The sequence below is a fragment of the Pogoniulus pusillus genome, chromosome 5, assembly GCF_015220805.1.
Source record: "Pogoniulus pusillus isolate bPogPus1 chromosome 5, bPogPus1.pri, whole genome shotgun sequence".
NCBI classification, from domain to species: domain Eukaryota; kingdom Metazoa; phylum Chordata; class Aves; order Piciformes; family Lybiidae; genus Pogoniulus; species Pogoniulus pusillus.
The window spans coordinates 20,640,787-20,652,695 of NC_087268.1; positions in this window are offsets into that span (position 1 = coordinate 20,640,787).

Genomic DNA, 11,909 nt, shown 5'->3' on the forward strand with positions numbered 1-11,909 from the left:
CTGGATGAAGCATTTAGTGCCATGGTCTGGTTGACTGGACAGGGCTGGGTGATTGGTTGGACTGGATGAGCTTGTTGGGAATGGTAGGACTTTTAGTGTTGTGCAGCTGCTTGATCTTGACACACTGGAACATAAGCCATGGGTTCAGAATGTGTAAGTGGAAAAGTACTGGGAAAGTGGAAAATAGAGGGTTGAAACGACCTTAGAGGGTGTTGCAACAGGTGAAACAATGTAAAGCATGAACTTGCTGTTTTTGTTAATCCTTTCTTACCTAGTTGCTAAGGTACGAGGTCTGTCTTGATGTCTGTACTGAGGTCTGTCTTAATGACTAATTAGGATTTGGCACTATCTTTTAGCTTGTATGTTAAGGTTTATAGCCCAGTGCTGAAAGTGTAATAAAACGGAACTTAGCTTGCATCAAGCTGCTCCCCATCTCTCATCGCCGCAAATGGTGACACTCAAGTGACACAGGAAGGAAGACCGCCTAAGCTAGGCGACCAGCTGTAAGTCCCTTGGAAACTGGAATCAGCTGCTGAGAGGAAGCAGGATCGGGCCCAACTTCATTGCCTTTCCAGAACAGAGAGGTGAGCCAAGGGAAACTACGGGGAATCAAGCCTCCTCAACAGAAGGAGACATTTATCAACTGATGAAAGAACTCCTTAAAAAGCACGGCAAAGCTCTTTCTGGCCATGACTTGAAACTGGTCATGAAGTGGGTATAAGTTAAGACCCCTTCCATTTCTGCCTCTAATATCTTCACTACAGAGCTATGAGATCAGGCAGGAGTAATGCTGTGGAATGCAGCTACAAAGGGTGATACTGATGTACAATGACTTCTCCCTCGGTGGCGAATTATCTCTGAAACATTGAAAACCCAAGAAGGGAGAAGGGGAACAGAAGGGACCAAGGACTTGGATGAGTCACCCACAATGCCCGCAGCCCCGCCTCTGCTCCTGGAACCTAAGCTACAGCCACAGAGCTCAAAGCTGTGCCCAAAACCTAAGCCTCGTTCAAAGATTGTTGTTACTGCTGTGAAAAGATGCCCCCCTGAGGAAGATTCCTTTGATCTGGGCCCCTTTGATCCTGAAAAGGAGCCTGATCTTTATCCCCCTGATCCACATGAAATGTGGGCAAACATTACACGAGAGGCTCTTAAGGAAGGAGATATGGAAATAGCTAATCTGATCGTTGCTCCAGTAATACACCCTGGATGAGAGGGTAACATACAATGGGAAGCCCTCTCATTTTCAGTTGTTAAGGAGCTCCATTGCACAGTGTCAGAACACAGACTCACTTATCCCTACTTCAAGAGTCTCCTTACATCTGCTTGTGATGCGCATATTATGAATCCCTATGATCTTATATCCTTGGCTTAGCTCATCCTTACACCTACACAATTTATATTGTGGGAGTCACAGTGGGAGACAGGGACTCCAGGTGTTACAGCTTACTTTTGTGGGTCACAACAACCCAGTGATGCAGGCTTTAACATTAGACCACCTCATGGGAATGGTTCCGCATACAGATCCTGCAGCACAAGCAAGAGATTGCCCCCCAAGAAGCCCTAAAGGCTGTCTGAGAAGAATCTAAGAAGGGACGTCACTATGCCAATCAACGTCATTCTAAGTATGATTTACAGGGCCAACCAATCTCAGGAAATGCCCAGCAGAGTGTGGGATGGAGCCGTACTCAGACACAAGTTTCATGGCTGAAGAATCATCAATAGGCAGGACCATCAGCGCCACCATCCTCTGCCCTGCAACTAAAGGAAGCACAGGAGTGGACTTGGAAATCTCCTACAATGCAACTTTACTTGATTCTTCTGTGCATTTACTAGAAACTTATATTTCTGGTCCTTTACCCTTTAATATATGCACATTGCTTACAGGTAGATCCTCTACAACATTGTCAGGACTTTTCATACTTCCTGGAGTAATTGATTCAGATTCCAAGGAGATTAAGATCACGGTGTGGACACCATTTCCACCTTGCACAATACGCCAAGGTAGCAAAATAGCACAGTTAGTGTTATTTCCCCAAAGCATAGAAGAGTCTGACAGTGACTTGGAAAGAGAACTGGGTTTTGGGTCAACAGGTATCCCAGAAATATACTGGGTGCATTTTATCTCTCAAACATGCCCCACATATCAATGCACACATGTTAGGGGGTCCCAAGAACTTGTTCTAAGTGGAATCATAGACACTGGAGCCGATGTCACTGTTATTTCCCAAGCTAAATGGCCTCCTCAATGGCCGCTAACTAGGGTCTCTCAGCTAGAAAAGGGTCATATTGTTCCTTCCATGAATCCATGGAATTCCCCTATCTTTATTATTAAAAAACAATCAGGCAAGTGGTGCTTGCTCCATGATCTCAGGAAAATTAATGATGTGATGGAACCTATGGGGGCTTTGCAATCTGGCCTCCCCTCTCCAACTATGATCCCAAGACATTGGCATTTGACTATTATTGATCTTAAGGATTGTTTTTTCAACATTCCACTGCATCCAGATGATGCTCCTAAATTTGCTTTCTCAGTTCCAAGTATTAACATGCAATCCCCGTTGCAAAAATATCAGTGGGTTGTACTGCCTCAAGGGATGAAAAACAGTCCTACGATTTGTCAGTGGTATGTGGCTAGGGCTCTTAGCATGGTATGAATGGAAATACCTGAAGCTTTGCTATATCATTACATGGATGATCTCCTTGTGGCAGCACAATACCCAGAGATCATGGAGAAAGCTGTAGCCCTTGTCATGTCCACTGTTTTTAAAGCTGGTTTGTGTACTGCACCTGAAAAGGTTCAGACAGTTCCCCCATGGAGGTACCTGGGGTGGAAAAACAGAAGCCAAACAACTGTACCACAAATGCTGCAAATTAGTGAAAAGATTGAAACACTTCACGATGCACAAAAACTGCTAGGAACCATTAACTGGGTCCAACCCCTATTAGGAATTTCTAACTCTGACTTGTCTCCTTTGTTTGAACTACTCAAAGGAGACACTGACTAACAATCACTTAGGTCATTAAATTCAAAATGTCAAGCTGTTTTGTAACATGTCTCGACAAGCCCATAGGTTTTCTCCCGATTTACCCTTTCTGTTGATTCTTCTAAATACTGACGAACAACCTCATGCTTTAGTATTCCAACGGGATTTGGAGAAAGATGATCCTTTGCTTATAATCGAGTGGATCTTTTTGCCTCACCAGTCTCCCAAAACTGTTTTTTCACAACAGGAGATGTTTGCAACATTGATCTTAAAGTCTCGCAGTAGACTCCTCACTCTTGCAGGATGTGACCTTGAAATTATCTACCTTCCTGTAGTAGATGTTTATTTGCAGTGGCTGCTTAGGCAGCCTCAAGCCTTTCAGATCGCCCTTGAAGCATACCCAGGGCAGCTTTCAATGCACCCTCTTTGCGGTGAGGCAGATCTCGCGGAGAAGGGCTAATCTCAAATATGCAAGGACACCGCACAATCCAATGTGGATCAAAAGCGAGTGACAACTTTATTTAGTAGACGCGTGCTTATATGTGTTACAGATAATATATGCATACATGTAAAGAGCTAAATGGCTGAATATCTAAATACCCCATTTGCATGGTGCACCTACTTGCTACGTGCAGCTGCAAACAGCAAACTACTTCTTATCTTATTCAGAGTTAGCTGTATCCTGCTCTGCTTGAGTTGTCCGCCGACTCATCAAGGACAGTGCCTCCCTAGCTAGCTGTATTAAATGCTGCCTTTGTTTATTCAATATGTCTTTGTTTCTTCAATGTGGCCTTTGTTTCAGTGTGGCCTAGCACAGCCTTAATTTAGTTCCATATACTCATCCTGCTTGCCCACCTCTAAGTCATGTCCATTTTCCTTTAGCCATTCTGCAACACCTCTTCATAAACCTTAACTTTTCTTTAGCCCCACTACCAAAGAGAAGTTCAGTACCTTTGTCTGCTATGACTTTTTTCACCAACAGATTGTGAAAAACACATAAGTCTGCTATCAAATGGTAGGATAAAACTTCTGAACAATTGCTAATGTATGTTTCTAAGGTATCAGGTTCTCAGATAGTGGAGTTAGCTGCATTGGTCAGAGTTTTTCGCAATAACTCTCGACCACTTAATCTTGTTACCAATTCTGTGTATGTGACAGGAATAGTTCAACAAGCAGAAGCAGCAGTTCTTAAGAACCTGGCCAATCCCCAGCTGTTTTCCCTATTACAGGAATTAGTCTTCTATTTAGATATGCACTTGAATCCTTACTTTGTGATGCACATTCACTCACACACCTCTTTACCAGGGTTTATTGCTGAAGGGAACAGGTGTGCTGATTTCTTCACTTACCCAGTTCAAGTATTGTCAAACTGCTTACAGCAAGCAAAATGAAGTCATTCTTTTTATCATCAAAATGCTAAAGGATTAAAATGACAATTTGAAATCTCATCTCAACAAGCTGCTGATATTATTGCCACCTGTCCAGATTGCCAGAGATATAGCTTTCCAACAGGCATTTCAGGAGTGAATCCATGGGGACTTCAAAGCTTACAGCTTTGGCATTCAGACGTAACACATTTTCCTGAGTTTGGCTCTCTTAAATACATATATTCATCCATTGATACCTTCTCTGGTGCTCTTTATGCTTCTTGCCATACTGGTGAGAAATCCAAAGGTGTTTGTAGACACTTTTTATGAGTTTTTGCAACTCAAGGAATCCCTGAAAAAATTAAAACTGATAATGGACCTGCTTACGTTTCAGCAGCCACTCAAACATTTTTTTCCACTTGGGAGATTACTCATGTTACAGGCATCCCTCATTCCCCCATAGGGAAATTGATTATTGAATGTGCCCATCAAACACTTAAACGTCTCTTATTGCAACCGAAAGGGGGAATGGGGGCAGCCATCCCAGAAGAAAGACTACAAAAGGCCTTGTATGCTTTTAATTTTTTTAACTGTTCCTTCATGGATAATAATCCCCCAATCATTGGGCATTTTAATGCCAACGATTCTTTTGAGAAAAAGGAGAAGCCACCTGTTATGGTTCATGACTTAGAATCTGGGAGAATTTTAGGTCTGTATCCATTAATAACATGGGGCAAAGGGTTTGATTGTGTCTCTGCAGAAAAAGGACCTCAGTGGCTTCCAGCAAAGAACGTATGACCATTTTGAGAGGGACTGTCGAACACTGAAGATTGAGTCTTCAAACTACAGGTGAAGTCCCTGGCAAAATGTCATTTGCAGAAGGGAATTTTGTATTATGTATCCTGTCTACACATGTAAAAAAAAAATCTTTCTTCTCCCCTTACCCTTTTCTTTATACAAAACCAATGTTTGGATCACCTTTGCTAATGTAACGGGACAGAGCTCTCTTTGCTTAGCCACTGCATCCCCAGAGAACCCCTTTTCAACATGCCTGGTAGGTTTGCCTTTTGATAATTGGCCTCTTCCAGAATATTTAGCTAGTACAATCTGACAAAATAATCAAAAATTGACTGATGCTTGGGATCTCTGGGTAAGTCAATTACCAAAAGCAGGATTGGAACCACAGGAGCTTGAAATTTTGGGATCTGTAAAAATGGATTATTGTCTGAAGCTGAATTATGTAGGGAAAAATCAATCAAGCGCTTGGGATGTTTCACCACATCATCCTGCAATTAGGAATGCCTCCTTGTGGTGTAACTATACGTCATTAAACACCTCTAAATCATCAAATGCACCCTTACAATTACCTTCAGGATTTTTTCTTATCTGTGGAGATAGAGCGTGGCCTCCATTCCCTTGCATATAAAAGGAGGACCGTGTAGTCTTGGATGACTGTCTGTCCTAACCCCTAATGATAGGCCCATTCTCCAATTCCATAAAAGGTACTTACCACATAAATCAGTACGGCACAGCGCTCACGTCTTTACTTCTGAATGTGATGATAATCTCCATCTTTGGAGCAAAGGCCAACGTTTTACAGCCTCTGTCCTTTTACCATGGGTTGCTGCTGCTAAAGCACTTAAAACTTCAGACCAACTAGGATGCTGGCTTGCTAAACGAGGAAATGCTACCAGTACTGCACTCTCTGGAGTTTTGTTAGACAGTAATAGCACACACAATGCTACATTACAAAAGAGAGCTGCTATGGTTTTTTTACTGCTTGCTCAAGGCCATGGCTGTGAAGATTTTGAAGGAATGTGTTGCATGAATCTATCTGATCACTCAGAGTCAATTCATGCAAGCATTCAAAAGATTAAAACAGGAATTTCTAAATTAAGAGAATCAGATAGGTGGGACTGGCTTAGTAGGATATTTGGAGAATGAGATTTAATGGGATGAATTAAGAGCTTTGTAAAAACTGTCATTCTTCTCTTATTTCTTTTTTTGCCCTGCTTATTGCAATCTATTCAGAAGATGATAGAAGGCTCCACTGCTAAGATCCTTATTGTATAATAGAAAGGGGAAAATGTTGGGAATGGTAGGACTTTCAGTGCTGTACAGCTGCTTGATCTTGACACAGGGTTCAGAATGTATAAGTGGAAAAGTACTGAGTTAAGTAAAATAGAGGGTTGAAATGACCTTAGAGGATGTTGCAACAGGTGAAACAATGTAAAGCATAAACTTGCTGTTTTTGTTAATCCTTGCTTACCTAGTTGCTAAGGTATGAGGTTTGTCTTGATGTCTGTACTGAGGTCTGTCTTAATGACCAATTAGGATTTGGCACGATCTTTTAGCTTATATGTTAAGGTATATAGCCAAGTGCTGAAAGTGCAATAAAACGGAACTTAGCTTGCATCAAGCTGCTCCCCATCTCTTCATCACGGCACATCGTAGCATGAGCTTGGAGGTCTCTTCCAACCTGGTTGATTCTATGACTCTATGATTCAGCATTGACTCCCAAAGCTACTTGAAATGCATGGCAAAATAGTTCTCAGACAGTTATATCTGTCTGTATTAAAAGGTGAAGTTACAGAATGAAGAGATAATTCAATACCTTGTCGCTACAGCAGATGGGCTTCCCACCCCTCTAGACTTCTTTTATCACAATTGAACTTAGCCATTTTTTCCCACCCATATCCTCCTGGTCAGATTTTGCTGGGCTAGCTCACTAATGCAGCAGTGAATTCTGATGTTGTTTTGTTTTGTTTTGTTTTCCTTGAGGTTCTGCCAAGACAGTGACTTAAACTGATTTATTGCAGAGTTGTAGTGACTTGTAAAAGCTAAAACAGAGGAGTAATGATTGGCAGGAACAGTGAATTGCAAACTCACCCTGTACCCTCCCCTTTTGAAAGAGATGGACCCAAGCATTAATGACAGCTATACAGGTACAGCAACATTAACATCTCTTATTCATGTCTGATTGGTCTGCAAAGGCAAAATTTATGTTTAGTACACTTTCTCCTACCAACTGATCATCCTCTTAAAGCATGGCACGAGAAAGAACAGTACTAAACCAATGAATTATGTAAGTGAACTTGAGAGGTGTGATGGTTTAGGTGTTACCTGCCCCACTCCAGTTAAGAAAATCACCCAGACTAGACTCGGTGGCTGGAAATGAAAGAATGAAACTTTATATTTAGAGCTGAGCACAATATCCAAGCAGGGATTTACAATCTCTGCATCTATAGACAGACATAGACAAGTTAAAAAGCAATGCAGCCCTCCCAGAAACCAGAGTCCCCAGCAGGTGCTCCCAACCACCCTTCGACCTCCTTTCCACTCCTCTACCTTATCCCAAACTTTGCCTTACGTTCAAAGTGAGTTTGGAGAATCGGCCAGGGGGGTTAGGAAGCAGAGGGATTAGCAGGTTAGAGAGAGAAGGGAGCAGCCAGAAGCCAGAGAGCAACTCCCTTACCTATATTTATGTTCTTGTTCTTACACATCTCAGCAAGCCAGAGTGCAGCAGACATCACCAATGTTTCCTTTTCAGAGCCTGTAACCTAATTCTTCTCACTAAAATATCCCATCTAGGCTCAAACTAGCACAGAGGTTGAAGCTTGCTGAGTGTAAGGACTAATTTTTCATTCACTATTGTGGGTAATTTTCATTCAAGCAAGGGAAATTTTCAAGATATACTTCCCTAAAAGAAAATAGCACAGTCACTGAATTTGTACGCCAACCAGGTACACCAGTGAAATGAGCCTCTGTCACCTTTTAGGCCCAGAGAGAAACCAAACATCATTCAATCTCTCTCTCAGTCTTCTCCCATGCCCAATGAACTGGGAGAAAAAGGTTAAAAGTTTAACAGAATAAAACAAGCCTGGAAGAAAAACAGCAACAAAAATAATACTGATTAAGTTCTACATTAAGCAAGTGATACATAAAACTGCAACTTGCTGTCCAGCCTCCCAAGCTGGCTGTTGCTCAGGTTATTCATACTTACCCTGACCAGCTCCACCACCACCAACCCCTCCCACCCCCCACTTAGACAATGACAATGGTGTGAGTATGGGTTCTGCACTATGGCCACAAGAACCCCAAGCAGCACTACAGGCTGGGGACAGAGTGGCTGAGAGAAGCCAGGCAGAGAGGGATCTGGGGGTGCTGGTAGAGAGCAGCTGAAGATGAGCCAGCAGTGTGCCCAGGTGGCCAGGAGAGCCAATGGCATCCTGGCCTGGATCAGGAATAGTGCGGCCAGTAGGACAAAGGAGGTTCTTCTGCCCCTGTACTCAGCACCAGGCAGGCCACACCTTGAGTGCTGTGTCCAGTTCTGGGCTACTCAATTCAAGAGAGATGTTGAGGTGCTGGAATGTGTCCAGAGAAGGGCGACAAAAATGGTGAGGGGCCTGGAGCACAGCCCTGTGAGGAGAGGCTGAGGGAGCTGAGGATGTGCAACCTGCAGAAGAGGAGGCTCAGGGGTGACCTCATTGCTGTCTACAACTATCTGAAGGGAGGCTGTAGCCAGGTGGGGGTTGGTCTCTTCTGCCAGGCACCCAGCAACAGAACAAAGGGACACAGTCTTAAGTTGTGGTGGGGGAGGTCTAGGCTGGATGTTAGGAGGAAGTTGTTGGCAGAGAGAGTGATTGGCATTGGAATGGGCTGCCCATGGAGGTGGTGGATTGTCCATCCCTGGAGGTGTTCCTGAAAAGCCTGGATAGTCTGGTTGATTGGACAGGGCTGGGGCTCGGTGCTAGGTTAGACTGGATGAGCTTGCACTTCTCTTCCAACCTGGTTGATTCTATGATTCTATGGTATCAAATAGCCTAGTGGCTGGTTCAATTTGCTATCCTGGCTGTGGCACCTCCCATAGGTAGCTAACTCTATCCCAGCAAAATCCAGGACGTTGTCCACCTCTTAAATTCTATACCATTTGTGTCATGCCCAGATCCTACACTTTCCAACTATTTACCACTACTTTTCTTGTCCTACATAAATACATACATATACACAGATATAATTTTGTAATCTATGGATCTGACTTATGGGAAATGAGACCTCACAACATACAAAGTGTTAATAGGTAAGGCATGTTTATTCAGTGCTGGGCGACAAGGGGAGGTCATCCTCCGAAGCCCTTGCACACCTTCACCTTGTTCAGGTAGAATATTTATGCTACCAAATCATACATATTCAGTACAGAGGTAGGGTTATTACAATTAGTTCTGGGAATAGGTGGAGATATTATAGTCAGTTCCTGGAACTCATTTACATACTGTCCCACCTCTTCACACATGCTCATTGCTACCTGGTGATTGCCTTCTGGGGTCTTTGGGAGTCTGATGTCTTCCTCACTCTGAACTCTCTCTACCTTTCATCCACCTGGCATCAGTTGTGTGTCACATTCTTGGCTGGAGTCTCCAATGATCTCCTCTTTGAATACAGTGTTCTTCCTCTCCATGAGAGTGTTTCAAGAGCCTCTCAAGCTTAACCTCCCTCCTTTGTGTTTATCTGATTGATGATGTTTGTATCAGTGCTCACATAGTTCATTATTTAATTAGGTTCCTACACTCTATGTTCTCTGTCCCTTTTCACTTACCAGATCATGCCTCTAATATGTCCATTGAATTAATTTCATCCATAACTTTGGGGCACCCTCTGTCATTATAGTCTTTCTGGGCAGGACACATGGTGTTGGACTATTGCATGCTGCATCCAGCGCTCAAGGCTGGTGTATTTGTTTGTATTGATTGGTCTACATTGTATATCCTACACTATTCTGAGTGACGTTTGTGCGTGAGAGCAGTGGGTGTTGCTGGGTTTGGTGAGGCTTGGGGGATGTTATGTAGTTTGTAAAGTTCCTTGTTCCGGTGTGAGGTGCTGAACTTTTTCTTTTCAGTTTCAATTTTATGTGAGGGCTTGCCACAGCTATTTCTAAGAGTTTTATTGGGTGTTTTCATAGAATCATAGAATCAGTCAGGGCTGGAAGGGACCACAAGGATCATCTAGTTCCAATCCCCCTGCCATGGGCAGGGACACCCTACCCTAGAGCAGGCTGCCCAGAGCCTCATCCAGCCTGGCCTTAAACACCACCAGGGATGCAGCCTCAACCACCTCCCTGGGCAACCCAGTCCAGCCTCTCACCACTCTCATCCTGAACAACTTCCTCCTCATGGACACTCTGAACCTACCCATCTCCAGCTTTGCTCCATTCCCCCTAGTCCTGTCATCCCCTGAGAACCTAAAAAGTCCCTCCTCAGCTTTTTTGTAGGCCCCCTTCAGATCCTGGAAGGCCACAAGAAGGTCACCTAGGAGCCTCCTCTTCTGCACACTGAACAGCCCCAACTCTTTCAGTCTGTCCTCACAGCAGAGCTGCTCCAGCCCTCTAAGCATCCTCGTGCCCCTTCTCTGGACACGCTCCAGCATCTCCACATCCCTCTTGTAGTGGGGGCTCCAGAACTGGATGCAGTACTCCAGGTGGGATCTCAGCAGAATGGAGAAGAGGGGGAGAATCACCTCCCTGTCCCTGCTGGCCACACGTCTCCTGATGCAGCCCAGGCTCTGATTGGCTTTCTGGGGTTCAAGTGCATACTGCTGGCTCATGTTGAGCTTCTAGCCCACCAGTACTCCCAAGTCCCTCTCCTCAGGGCTGCCATGGAAATGAAAGCTCTGCAACAAAAAGCATCATGTCCAAACTGGAGAAAAGGCTGCTTTGCTCAGTGTACAATGCTAACTAGCCACACTAAAGCACTGCAGTATGAAACTTTACTGTTTATTGAAACTAAATCAGATGTTGGCATAGCACTAGCTCATCATAGAAATATACAGCTTATTTGGTAGGAGCTCATGTGAGACACCGTAAAGGTATCTCAGTGACTTGTGTAAACATACCTAATCCATCACATCCTAACTTGGAGGAAGGGCTGTACCAAGGACTCATATGCAATTATGTGTAGTATAAATGAGTTAACACTATTTATGAAAACTTTCATAGTTCCTCAATCCTTTTCATCTATATTTCACTCTAAACTTTAAAACATCATCTTGCAAGTTGCAATTGTTGCCATATTGCTTTTAAACACTGAACTACGAAACTACTCCAATTTGAAGAAAAATGTAACTAAGGCCAGCACCAAATCAGAATCTAAAGGTCACTGAAGTAAACAGAAATATTCAGAAGACAGCTCATCCACACCAGTAAGAATTTACTTCACAATCTAAGTAGTTTTCTTCCTATACAATTATTTATTATTATCGATAATGTGGCAGCTCCCACAAGCCTGATCAGAAAGCAGGATTCAGTAGTGTTAGGTGTCAAACAGAATGAATGAATGAATGAATGAATGACCGTTACTGTCCCAAGCAGATTGTCAATTAACTAACCGGAGAGCAGCCTTGAGGAGAGGGACTTGGGGGTGCTGGTGGTTGAGAAGCTCAACATGAGCCAGCAGTGTGCACTTGCAGCCTGGAGGGTCACCCAGAGCCTGGGCTGCATCAGAAGTGTGGCCAGCAGGGCAAGGGAGGTGATTCTCCCCCTCTACTCTGCTCTGCTGAGACC